Source organism: Protomyctophum bolini, assembly GCF_963924005.1.
Source record: "Protomyctophum bolini genome assembly, chromosome: 4".
NCBI lineage: Eukaryota > Metazoa > Chordata > Actinopteri > Myctophiformes > Myctophidae > Protomyctophum > Protomyctophum bolini.
The window spans coordinates 4,844,693-4,859,060 of NC_137865.1; the positions used below are offsets into that span (position 1 = coordinate 4,844,693).

The 14,368-nt window shown below is 42.4% G+C and overlaps 1 protein-coding gene across 1 annotated transcript in view; it reads left to right on the top strand.

The window, feature by feature from the left end:
- The window catches only part of LOC308314747 (tetraspanin-18B-like), an 87,956-nt gene that overhangs the window by 508 nt on the left and 73,080 nt on the right, over window positions 1-14,368 (top strand). The window lies entirely within an intron of this gene.

Below are 14,368 nucleotides of genomic sequence, written 5' to 3' on the forward strand. Positions count from 1 at the left end.
GTCAAATCAAAACAAAGTGTCCTAAAACAAATGTTTTGTGTTTGACGTACGCGTTTGTTTATCAACCCCGAAGCCACTTAACAATGCTGTGACTGCTGCGTGGTAGCATCTCGTAGCGTTTTAAGTTGACAAATAATGCTTTATCGCGGCTACAGTACAGAGACAGAAAAACGGAATCCGCAGCTTTTTCTCGTCTGGAAAGAGAGAGAGAGGGTTTGTTGTGTGTCGCGGACGGGGGGGGGCTGTTTTTCTGCTTGAAATTGAGCTACCATTTACACAACAATGGGTTTAAAATATCTGTGTCTACAATCTCTGCTAACTAGTCTAGTGTCCTACTCATCTCTCCACACATCTATGGGGTTAGATAAATCTCTGCCTGCAGCTAGACTGAGTAGACTCCATGTGTGTGTGGAGATCAATAGTTCAGATTTAACCAAAGACGAGTGAATATAACCCGCAAACAGCAGGACAGTTTACTATAGTATAGCCTCCATGGGTTAAAAAAATCTTCAACTGTGGCTTCTTCGACTAAAACGTTTTGTCTGGCTCTTCTTGTGCTGTCTTGTGTTGATCGTGAATGATCGGTGTGTCATGTTATTATTGTTGGTTTACGTGGTATTATCTAGGCTATAGTATCGTTTGTGTTGTGATGGACGGCGGGGTTAAATTATTAACGCGACTGTGGTTTGTTTGGATTGTTGGTTGTTTTTTGTGTGTAAACCCGGGTTTATGGTGAAATGCATTACAAGCAGCTTGTGGTGATCTCGCTAGCAGACGGTGTGTGTGAGAGAGAGAGAGAGAGAGAGAGAGAGAGAGAGAGAGAGAGAGAGAGAGAGAGAATGTGTGTGTGTGTGTGTACGGGTGTGTGTGTGTGTGTGTGTGTGTGGGGGGGGGGGTCGTCATGCGTGTGTGTGTAAAGCTGGCATCCTTCCCACGCCCCCCCAGGGGGTCCCGGCCTGTCATAACCCAGATGATCTGTCTGTCTCTAATGGCACGGAGACAGGGTCGACCTGTCTGTCTGTCTGTCCGTCTGTGTGTCTGTCTAACTATGTGTCTGTAGGGCATTGAGTTCATTAATGCTCTCTGGGTCTGTCCTTAAAACCTTCTGTCTGTGCCGTCACTCACAGCATGACACACTGTCTGTCTGTTGTCTCCTGTTTACTTTTATGAATCACTCGTACTTTTGTTTGAGTATAGGCCTATACTGTCTGTGGTGTGGTCTTTTCGAAGTGCTTTGATTTGAGACGTTCTTTTAAGTTTTAGATCAGTGGTTTTCCCCAACTTGTCCATGTCAACAAGGACCCCCAAATTGACACTAATTAGCCCTATTTGAAGAGATCATGCCATGATGCAGGAGGAACCCCACCATAAGATTGTTACGGCTCTAGCAGTGATTCTCAACCCGTTTAATTTCAAGGACCCCCCCAGTTTGACATGCATATTAGGGAAGTGTGTGTGTGTGTGTGTGTGTGTGTGTGTGTGTGTGTGTGTGTGTGTGTGTGTCATCGGGTCATAATGAATAACAAACAACTCAAACAACTCATTCTACTTTACATTCTCAACCTCTCAGCTGTGGTAAAAAGTAACTAATCAGGCCTAATGTGTATTTACTAACCTTTTAAAAGATTATGTATTAATTGTTATTATTAAATAAGTAGTAGGCCTATTCAAATTAGCCTATATGGGCCTACTTGTAGCTGAGTAGTTAGTTTAGTTATTATCATTGAATGTTTTGTTGAATTGAGTACAAAGGAAATGACCCCAATGGAAACAATTAAGCCATATAGTGCTTTCTTTGGTTTAAAATCCTCTAAACAGACAACCTTGTTTGGAGATTGTTTTGAAGATTCATACTCCTATTCTAGAGCCGAATAAAAGTCGGTTCGACATCACATTGTAGGCTCTATACAGCGCCGAACCGAGTTTTATCCGGCTCTAAAATAGGAGTATGAATCGGCCCTTATATAGTCTACAGACCCCCATTTCTATCTCTGGGACTGCAGGGACGGTGGGAGTGGGACCCCAATTTATATTGTAAAATCAATGTTAATTTAACTCTGAGAGTGGTCCATTTTGGTTCCATGTGTATACACTTACACACTCAGAGTTACAGTCCATTTTGGTTCCAAACTGTCATTTAGCTGGGGACCCCCTGGAACTCCCTCAAGGACCCCTGGGGGTCCCCGGACCCCACCTTGGGGAACCACTTGTTTAGATGGCCTTGGGCCAGTGCACAGGGGTTGACGCCCACATAGGGCAAGTACAGTCAGGTCACGTTCTACTTGGCCAAAGGTCATGACCAACTTGCCCAGAAAATAAACCGTCCATTGTAAAAATGATAAAATTGCAATCAACGTTCAATTTACCTAAACTTATGCCAAATGCCTGCATATAGCTATGAATATGACCATGGGTTCACACTTGGTATTTTATATTTTTACGTGTAGAAACTATAGTGAAATATATACTTCAAAAAGTGACATAGGAAAAGAGAAGGGAACGCGCACACACACATTATGCTCCGAAAGGTTTATTTATTGACGACGTTTCGAGCCAATAAGGCTTACTAACTAACTAACTTTTTAGTGGGTTTAGGTTCAACCTAGCCCCTCTCGGAACCCTACATAAAGCTTTTATGAAATTTGATTGTCGCTTTATGTAGGGTTCCTGGTCATGATAAGATTTTCTAATGCGATTGTTGGAACGCGGATATAAACAAACTCATCGTTTAGTCGATCGGCGCGGTATTACGCCATTTTTACGTGTGTTGGCTTACGAATGTGCGAACTATAAGTACCTGACATACCTCTGAGAAAATCTCCTGTGTCGCGGAAAGCCGTTAAGTATTTTTAATCCATGTTTGATTAAAAATGTCGCTTTGATTTCCTCTTGTTTATTTACCGTTTATTGTACCGCCTCCCGATGTGCGGTTGGCTTGTGCCGGCTACGTCATAGCTATAGCACCACTAGCTAGCCAGATAGGCGGTACAATGAGGTGTCAATAAACAAGGTAGGAAGAAGCGACATTTTTAATCAAACATAGATTAAAAATACTTAACGGCTTCCGCGACACAGGAGATTTTCTCAGAGGTATGTAAGGTACTTATAGTTCGCACATTCGTAAGCCAACACAGGTAAAAATGGCGTAAAACCGTGCAGAATCTTTTCTCCTTACGTGTTTACATTGTATTTGTGTGTGCTTGTGTGTGCGTAACTGATGGCAGCCCAGCGTGAACCAGGACCCAATGGGTAAAGTAATCAAAGTGTCAGAAACTTTACTACATTTGGGTTCTGCTTGTGGGGCTAGGTTCAACCATGATTCTGGCTCTGTATTGATATTAGAAAAACAAGACTCACTTTGGATGTGACATCGGAATCGGTATGTCTAGTTGAGCTCCGTTTACTTCAGAATCACCTTTTTAATGTCACGTCAGTGACGTCGCTTGGTTTACATCTCACAGCATTATGAGCAGCACTGTCAGATACAGTATGTACATATACATGATGTTAAACATACGGTGTGAAAGTGGTATACCGCATTGGTACGTCCACATTCGTGATGCACTGAATATTCGGCAGAAAATGGCTAAAAAAGGTTTCGGCCCGAATAGGCAGAAAATATATCACCGAATAGTGTATGCAATTAATGCATTCAAAAAAGAGCTGAATAAATGTTTTATGGACCCATAATAGTGATTCTTATTGAAGTTACGTTTTGCCATAATCATGTCTTTTGTCATAAATCAGGTATAGCTTTAAGGTACGGCCATGACAGCAATGGTAGGAAAAAAAGATATATAATATTAATCATAATTATTCGGATATTCGGTTTTCGGCCAACTGTTTCCTATATTCGGTATTCGGTTTCCCTTTCGGTGCATACATAGCAGCAGGTGTACATGATTAGCCCATTTTGGGGGCGGGAACCCCTTTTTGGTGCTTTAAGCATTATGTTATACTTTAGCTAATGAAAAATGGCAGATCTACAAGCTCTCGGTAGCCACGCTACGAGCTTATAGATCTGCTATGTTTTGAAAAATCGTGAAAATGTGCCCTCAAAATCTTTGAATATATATTGTAATTTGTTACAGAGTGAACGTTTTTTAACTAAAATCTTTGCTTCTGGGGAGGTCCCCTGGAACAACATATTTCCAGATGGGGGGGGGGGGGGGCCCGGGGGGGTCGGTGGCTTATTAACATATCATTTTTGGGGTCCTTGTCATGAAATATTGAACACCACTGACATAGAAACATAGATATTTCTAGACTGATTCAGAAGACATTTCTTCTTTTTAATTTCGATGTTGGGCCTAAATGGGTTAGACAAAGAAACACACAGGCACTCGGGTGGCACAGTACAGTACAGTACAGTACAGTACAGTACAGTACAGTACAGTACAGTACAGTACAGTACAGTACAGTACAGTACAGTACAGTACAGTACAGTACAGTGGTAAAGCATTGTGCTGCGGCATCCGGCTTTGTCAAGCGTATTATTCCTAATTATGCAGGCTGGGGCCGGCACCTGTCGGCAGCGTTGATGGATAGATAGATAGATAGATACCTTTTTATTATCCCGCGGGGTGGGAAATCAGTCGCCTAGAGGCAGCACAGCAGTTAACCCATTTTGACCCGGGAACGATTCTGCAAATTACTTCTAAAATCCTGACTGTTTTCTTGAAAAGGCTGATGTTTTTCTATGTCCGTCGTTCTCAAACACTTTCATGTCACTTTTCACGATTCTTTGGAAATAGCAGACCTACAAGCTCGTACGCCATGAGCTTGTAGATCTGCTATTTTTCAATAGCTAAAGCATAACATAATGCTAACACCAAAAGGGGTTCCCGCCCCAAAATGGGTTAAGGTTACAACATACAAGTAAGAATAAGAAGGATAAAAAGGTACTGTAGTATACAGAAGAAACAGGCAGAAAGGAAAAGCAAGGTGCATCAATATGGTACTGTATTGTATTGTATTGTATTGTATTGTATGACCTTTTCTGTAAAGGTTTGGTAGTGTTAATGTATTGTGTTTATTCTTTTCTTGTCTGGTTTTGTTTCATTTTTTGGTCTTAATTGTTGGTATGATTCTTTTATGTACATTCTATGCAGTTATTCCTTTGTGACTAAACTGAAAAAGCAATACAAATCGTATAAAAAAAAAAAGAAAGAATAAACAAAAACCTATACAGTCGATCAGTGCGTCATATTAAAGTGAATTACTGCGGGAGGACTAGGATGAAGGCTCTAATATGTCCTCCCGGTGGGGACTCCTCACTGGCAGGGGAGCTATAGTGAGGATACGAACAGTGTTGACGACGCACATAAACGTGTGTGTGTGTGTAGGGCCCGTGGGGAGGAATCAATTAGCATAACGACTAAATTCGGTGCGTGTACAAGGGGTAACAACAATCCACATGTCAAGTCAACTCCACATGGGAGCGTAATGTGTGCACAGAGGAACAGATCAACATGAAGGAAAAGTCTGTTTAGCCTTTAGGCTAGTAAAACAAGTTGACAGTTGACAGGCCCATCAGTCTTCCTGTTCTCAAACACTATATGCTTATTTGTTTCTATTTTTGCGTTATTGTTTGTCTTTTCGGCATTGCGTTGTGTAATATGGCCCCTGGTAATATACTGCTCACGCGCACTCTCGTCAAAAGTCGAGAGTGCCCTTTGATGAGTGCCAAGCAGGGAGGCATTGCGGGTCCCATTTTTACAGTCTTTGGTATGACCCGGCCGGGGATCGAACCCAGTTTCAGCCTTTCAGGGCGGACACTCTAACCACAAGGCCACTGTCTGGGTCCGTCTGTCTCTTAATGTGTCAATTGACTGATTGCCGATGTGTCATCAGGATCAGGGGTGCACTGCACATAATGTTAAATGGTGCATTTATATAGTGCCTTTATCCAAGGCGCTTTACATAGATTGTGCATTACATTCACACACACACATTCATACACCGGTTGCGGCGGAAGCCATGCAAGGTATACCAACCAGCACATCAGGAGCAATTTGGGCTTCAGTATCTTGCCCAAGGACACTTTGACAGGAGTGTAGACAGGAGGAGCCGGGATTCGAACCGCCGACCCATGGATCATTGGACGACCTGCTCTACCTCCTGAGCCACAGTTAGACGCCCATGTTTTTGGGCTATAGTTCTCAGAAGAGCACCTGGAGATTGCCGGCTGGTGCGCCCTGCGGGGCAGTGTCTCTATACTCTGCCACCACAACATTACGTTAGCCAGCATGAGACGGATAAATAACAGACAGATACTATCCTAATGCCACTATATGTTCAATGTTTAACGTACTTCTAAAGTGTGTACATCGTTTAAGTCACAGACGCATGGTTTTCATATCATATAACTACATTTATTACATGGCTTGGTTGAATTGAATGCTTGATTCTGATTGGTCAATCGCTGAATCCAGGCGGTGAGTTATGCCCATGGATAATGACAGCTCCCGTCTATAACAGACCGCTGCCTAATCAAACCCTCTGAGCACCAGCTGCGCCCCGCTTGATTTACCCGCTGTTTCCAACATGACAGCCATGTATTGTAAACACACACACACACACACACACACACACACACACACTAGTGACACACAATGTAATTTACATCTAAACGTTGCTCTCGAAAATGTTATTTAAAAAATTTGAGCGAGAACTAGTTTAACGTTTAATCCACGTGGTGGGTTCTTGTTTGGTTAGACTATAGCACTTGGAGCGGAATCATAACGACTTAATTGTAACCAAGCTTGGTTACAACAACCGAAACGGACTTCCTCCTACCTCCTTCGAAATAAGAGACACTTGCTGACTATAGTCTAGTTTTATTTTCTAAGTCTACTTAACAGGACGTACTGTAGATAGACATTTGTAGTATTTGACACCAGAGCTAGTAAATGTTGTACTCACTGCATGGAGGCAGTATGCAAGAGCGCTTCATATCGCATTGTCTGCCGTGCAACATTTATTTTGACCACGCATGCGCATTTGCGCACCAGTTATGTGCAACCCCTGGTTATGCTCATGTTCCTATAGCTGATTATAATCGGTGTGTTCACTCACCTGGTTTTGGGTGTGTCAGTGATATCAAATTGCCTGTTCATTTGTTATTATTTGTAATAACCCATTTTGGCCGGGAACCCCTCTTGGTGTCTTAAGCATTATGCTATACTTTAGCTATCGAAAAATAGCAGATCTACAAGCTCGTAGCGCGGCACCCTGTGCCGCCCATACGAGCTTGTAGGTCTGCTATTTTTTTTAAGTCGTGGAAAATGTGTCGCAAATCTTTGAATATATATATGCTTTCAGAGTGAACGTTTTTAACTCAAATCGTTGGGAACAACAGATGGGGGGTCGCGGCCAATTACATATCTTGGGGGGTCCTTGACATGAAAATGTCTGACATACAAACATAAGGTTTTTCAGAAAACTGTCAGGATTTAGAAGACATTATTTTGTGGAATCGTTCCCAGGTCAAACTGGGTTAATGGGTCTCAGTATGGTTGTCAGTCTAGTTCTCGCCCCGATCGGGTCGACACATGTTGGCAATTTTTATACATTCAAGGTTGTTTTTTAATCTCTTCTTCTTTATAATTCCCGCGTTGACACTATAGAAGAACCATCAGTATAGACTTAGTTTTTAGACATTGTTATTGCCTTCTGTGTTTTGTTTTTTGATATTATGATATATTGATATTATGGCCTTGAATAATCTATGTGCTGATGATACTGGTGCTATAATGCTGGTGTTTTAATGCTGTGTGTGTGATTGGTTAAAGGACCACTTCACCACTTTTCAACCTATCTTCATATAATAGGTCCTCACTCATGATCATGGTAAAATGGCACCATTTCTTTCTACTCGGTCTGTGTCTCATGGGAGAGCTGCGGGCAGTTGAGAAACCCGTCCACCAGTGACATCATCGATGGGGAATCCAAGCTAATAGAAACTGCAGGCTTTCTACTTTTCTACTACTGGAAGCCATCGTTCTCGCGATAATACAAATCTAAACATTTTTGTAAAACAAATCTTGTTCAAAAAAATATCTGCCTAACGATGATGACGTCACTGGTGGACGGGTTTCTGAACTGCCCACGGCCCTCCTATGAGACACAGACTGAAAAATTAATTAAAAGATAGGTTGAAAAGTGGTGAAGTGGTCGCAACTTTGATGATGGAGAGGGCTACTATATTTCCAAACTCATTCCAGGGAGGCACATTTGCATATATTTTCCGTCGGGCCGGGACCTCTAATCTTATTTAGTAAATTATTTCTGTACTTTGCGTCATTCTCGTATGTCACACAAAAGTATACTATTTCTGAATTGGAATCCTGAAAAGTCCAAATTGTATTTCATTTCGAATGCCTTTGCCCGGTAGTTATATTTCATTTAACTTCATGGACTTATACGTTCACATACACTGTGGCTTACAAAAGTCATTAAATTAATAATATAGACATGTTTGGAATTGGAACAGCAATACATATATCAGTATTCTGATTAGTGTTGATTTGTGTCGACTAAAACTAAGTTGTTCGTCAACTACCTTTTTCCGCTGACGAAAACTAAATGGAAATTAAGCCATGATGACTAAAACTAAGACTATAAATATACTGACGGTTTCGTCAACAAATAAAAACTAACCTAAAATGTCAGGAAGGCACTAGTGGACAAGAGACCCAGTATACTGCAAGTCATTTTACAATTAGTTGCATGCTGAAAATAACCGATCTACAAGCCCACAACTTGTATAGGCTTGTATAGATCGGCTATTTTCAGCAAGTGAAAAAAAAAACCCAGTCATTACGACTATTCAAGAGACTATATGACTAAAACTAAAATCAAAATTTGCTGCCAAAAACAACACTGATTCTGATATTAATCTGCAGGCCGCACTAGGTGAAAGTGGGGGGGCCCCCATATATTACAGTATATACTGTACACAGTGTGTACACACACAGGATCCACTGAAATATTATGTCTTATCTGTGATTAATGGTCTGAGATCCGCTGTTGTATCCTGTTATAAAAACACGAGTTAATTCCTCCTTCATTCCATCGGCATGTGTCTCACTTTCCTCTCTACTTATATTCCCGTCTGTCTCTGTCTCTCTCTCTGTCTGTCTCTCTGTCTCTGTCTCTGCTCTCTCTCTCTGTCTCTGCTGCCCTCTGTCTCTGTCTGTCTCTCTCTGTCTCTCTCTCTCTCTCTCTGTCTCTGCTGCTCTCTCTCTCTGTCTCTGTCTCTGTCTCTGTCTCTGTCTCTGTCTCTGTCTCTGTCTCTCTCTCTGTCTCTCTCTCTCTCTCTCTCTCTCTCTCTCTCTCTCTCTCTCTCTCTCTCTCTCTCTCTCTCTGTCTCTGTCTCTGCTGCTCTGTCTCTCTGTCTCTCTCTCTCTGTCTGTCTCTCTGTCTCTGTCTCTGTCTCTCTCTCTCTCTCTCTCTGTCTCTCTCTCTCTGTCTGTCTCTATGTCCCTCTCTCTGTCTCTCTCTCTCTCTCTCTCTCTCTCTCTCTCTCTCTGTCTCTGTCTCTGCTGCTCTGTCTCTCTGTCTCTCTCTCTCTGTCTGTCTCTCTGTCTCTCTCTCTCTCTCTCTCTGTCTCTCTCTCTCTGTCTGTCTCTATGTCCCTCTGTCTCTGTCTGTCTCTCTGTCTCTGTCTCTCTCTCTGTGTCTCTGTCTCTGTCTGTCTCTCTGTCTCTGTCTCTCTCTCTCTGTCTCTGTCTCTCTGTCTCTCTGTGTCTTTGCTGCTCTCTGTGTCTCTCTGTCTCTCTGTCTCTCTCTGTCTCTCTCTCTCTCTCTCTCTCTCTCTCTCTCTCTCTCTCTCTGAGCCCCCACCATGTCAGAGGGAATAGAGGGGTGTTTGTTAACCAGTTGCAGTGAGCATTTGCCTGCCTTGTAAAAGAAACTGAAGAAAGGCAGGAGAATCTGGTTGGTGTTGATGTGCGAGGAGGAACAGCTGCCAACAGAACGACTGTAAAACCCGAACTGAAGTCACACAACTCCGCCCGGAGCTTCGTTCGTGTTGCAAAGGGTTTAGTTTAATTGCTGCGGAGGAGAGGTTCACTTGTGTTTTTGTGTTGTTGTTCAGGGCTTTCTCTGTCTTTTTTGTGTCGATTCAGGAGCCATGCACATGGAAATCATGGAAGAATTGTTTGTGGCCCCGGCGCACCCATCTGACCAGTGTTGTTTTTGGCAGCACATTTTGATTTAAGTTTTAGTCATATAGTCTGATCGACACCTGGAATGTTTTAGTGTGTTAGTCTAGTTTTAGTCGACTAAATATCATGACATATCTGTTGACAACGTTGTCGGTACATTTTAGTCTTGGTGTTGAGTGGTCAGATGGGTGGGCTGCTTGCCTTTTTTCCAGAGCATGTCCAAATGATGATAATTATATCGGTATATACCCAAAGTCAAATGCTTTAAACGACTTTATTAAGAAAGGGCCAAGACTAAAGAATAAAATCAATAAAAACCACTGTGGAATGATGAGAAAAAAGGAGGGTGGAGCTATAGCTGGAGAAAAGCCAAAAAAATGCTAGTCTTTTTTTTTTTTTTTTTTCATTTAATAATGTTATATTATCATCATTATCATCATTTTTAGAATCTGATCTCAGGTCAGAATGGGTTCATCAGACCAGTGTGTGTGTCCACTGTCCAGTGGAAACCTCGTATGAATCTGATCTCAGGTCAGAATGGGTTAAATAGTGTTTTGCCAACAGGCCCACAAGGTTGAGAGTCACAGGGTTCATGACATGTTGTTGGCGCTACGCATGAGGGTCGGCACTAAATGTAAATGTAAATGACGACACATTAATATAACACTAACAATACTCAAAATAATGTAATGTAAAGGCCAATGATTTGTTGCTCAGATTACAGCATTTTAGTTTCAGTCCACTAACGTACGCGTGACGAGCACAGCTGTGAGACGTGAACAGCAGGCTAGTATTAAGCCACGGAATAATAATTGCATAGAATCAACAATCTGCATGGTTTCCTCCAGAGAGAGAGAGAGAGAGAGAGAGAGAGAGAACACCTGGTGAGATCGTCTTGACACTAATAGTGATAATTTTCTCAACAGTGGGTTTGATTTATATGTGTTGCATTTAATCACGGCTTTATTCACGGTGATGGAAGCTTTTGTTCAGTGGTTCGAGCCAAGGTGTGTTTGGTGATTATTAAAGGTTTTTTTTTTAACCTGAATTCTTGTAGATTATCGTCCTGTAGCAATGTTTGCTATGAGTTGAAAGAAGTGTATAGCCTGGGTTGCTTTCTATGGCAGGATCCGCCGGGATAATCTAGACGCAGCTGCGTGACATGAGACTAATTAATTAGAGCGACAGAGAGAGTGGAGTGTGTGTGTACAGGTGTGCGCGTGTGCGTCAATTTAACAAAGGTGCAGACGATCAGAAAATCAACAGAGAGTGACCGACGTCTGCGCTACTCTATGCCGAATTGAAGTGGACTCGGGCCCCAGACTTTTTTCTTTTCTCCTCCCTGGAAATAAAAAACGTCTGGGTTTTCCGAGGCTAAAAGAAGTGAGGCAGGACATGGTTGACTGTGAAGACAATCGTATACTATTACTAATAATTTATCTGGCCCTGTGAGTGGGCTGTGCTCAAGCTCTGCTGGGGTTCAAGTGGATAAATAATGGACTGCATGTCTGTAGTGGCTTTTCTTCACAGTTAGTGATGGCCATTTGGAGAATTTCCATTTGAAAAAATGGACAAAAAATATATATATTCAAAGATTTGTGCTGCATTTTCACGATTTTTCAAAAATAGCAGACCTACAAGCTCGTAGCGCGCCACTCGGTGGCGCGCTATGAGCTTGTAGATCTGCTATGTTTTTTTACCAATACACCGTTTTTTCCCCCCACAATAAAATGCTATTGACAATACATAATATATATATTTTTTACAACGAGGAGAAAGAACAATACTTCAACAAATTGTTTTCCATCATGAGACATTTGGCTTTATTTTATCATCAGTGAGACGGGAAATGGGCTTTTACTTTGGTAGCACCAGTTTGTAACGGTTAAGCATTTTAAACCGTTCGTATTAACCGGTTACCAATTTCTGAATGGTAAACCGTCACTATAGTATTCACAGTGCTACACGGTGTTTGTGACATTAATCCACTGGATTCCATTCTCTCTCTCTCTCTCTCTCTCTCTCTCTCTCTCTGAGCTGCACAGAGTGTCACTGGTTTTATCTCTTTAAGGAGAAAAAAATCATGGGTTTTTTAATATTATTGTGAGTACCCAAAGCATGACATTTCTAGAAATGTCCTGAAGAATATGTGAGTGAACACAAAAGATTAAATAAAGGCTTCGTTAAAGGTCTCTCTCTCTCTCTCTCTCTCTCTCTCTCTCTCTCTCTCTCTCTGGAGAGGATGTTGGATCACTGGTCGTGTTCACAGACAACCAGGTGATTGCATCCCCCCCTCATCTCCTGTATCCTGTCATCCTGCGTGTGTGTGTGTGTGTGTGCGCACGTGCGCGCGTGTGTGTGTGTGGTTTCATCACTCCGTATGGCCTCACAGCAGCTCTGTAGAGAGTATAGTCCAATACTCTGTTGTATACTCGAGTATACACGGGGGTACGGGTTAAAGATGGCTCCCATCTAACCCTTATCCACACTCATCCAAAAACAGTCTGTAAAGAATGTTTATTATTGTCACCTCACAGATCTGCAGGTGTAAAACACTATAGGGTGAAAATAGCTCCATCGTTTTGGTTATCTATCTATTTAAACCCATTCTGAACGGGAACCCCATTTTGGTGTCAGCATCGTGTCGTGCTTTAGCTATTGAAAAATAGCAGATCTACAAGCTCGTAGCGCGCCACCGAGTGGCGAGCTACGAGCTTGTAGGTCTGCTATTTTTGAGAAAAATCGAAGAACGACTGACATTTATTTAGAATCTGATCTCGGGTCAGAATGGGTTTATATCAGACCAGTGTGTGTCCAGTGGAAACCTCGTGTGAATCTGATCTCAGGTCAGAATGGGTTAAATGCACCACATCTCTGTCTGTCTCGACACCCCCACAGGGAGTACAGTGCCCGGCGTCGAGTCGGTCGGAGGCACGGTTGTCAAGAACCGCCACAAAAGGCCCCTATATATATATATAGATATATATATATATATATATATATATATATATATATGGAGCTGACCTGTTCTGACATCACATGATGTTCCTGACACCTGCATAGGCTCCATATTTGGGGCATGCCTGACAAAGAACTCCATAGATGAGTGAGCATAAAAGACACACAGACATCATAAAAACTGTGTGGGGGTGGGGCATGCATTTCCAACTTCCATCGTTCCATGTAGGCCGTATGATCGGCCGATATTCACTCCAATCGGTGATCGGCAATTTACCCAATGTGCAGAAACCGATCTTTTACACCTCTTTTAAGTGGTATAAATGTATTTAAAAAAAATCTGATCTATACAGTAGTATAAAAATCATTTTGAGTCATCGTGACAGCCCTACACATTCTCCCCTTCCTCCCCGCGCACACACACACACACACACACACACACACAGGAACAGTTTTGATGTGGGTTCTTGACATAGAATAATTTTGGAAATATTCAAATTTTGCCCCTTATAGGCACGAGACCTCGTATCGGACCTATAATCAGTATATCGCCCCGATCACGAGGAAAAACTATCGGTGATCGGTCCCAAAAAGACCCTGATCGGAGCACCCTGGCATTGCTGAATAAAAGGGCCCAAGGGGGGGCTTACAGTATATATTTACACACATAGTGTGTCTGCTTAGACTCATACAGTTCCAGTTGACGGGGCCAGCCTGGCGACAGACAGACAGACAGGCTGATATGGGCCTTTTTATCAGCCTCCCCCCCCCTTGTCCAAAACAGGCCGGCAGTGCCCCTCCATTGTACTTAATTAAGTAGAGTACTTGAGTACGTTGTACTTGGCTACTTATTGCTCCGTGCGGCGTGCGGTGAGGTTCATGTCATCACTCAGTATCTCCTCACAGCCATTCCTCCGTAGAGAGAGCGAGAGAGAGAGAGAGAGAGAGAGAGAGAGAAGCCACAACTAAATGGTCTCTCTATTAAATGGACCATCTATCTATCGGCTCAATGAGAAAATTGCTTTTTTTTTTTTTTCCTGGAGGAGGCTTCATTTAACCCATTCTGAACGGGAACCCATTTTGGTGTTCAGCATCATGTCGTGCTTTAGCTATTGGGAAAATAGCAGATCTACAAGCTCATAGCGCGCCACCGAGTGGCGCGCTACGAGCTTGTATAGGTCTGCTATTTTTGAAAAATCGAAGAACGGCTGACATTTTTCCGAATCTGATCTCAGGTCAGA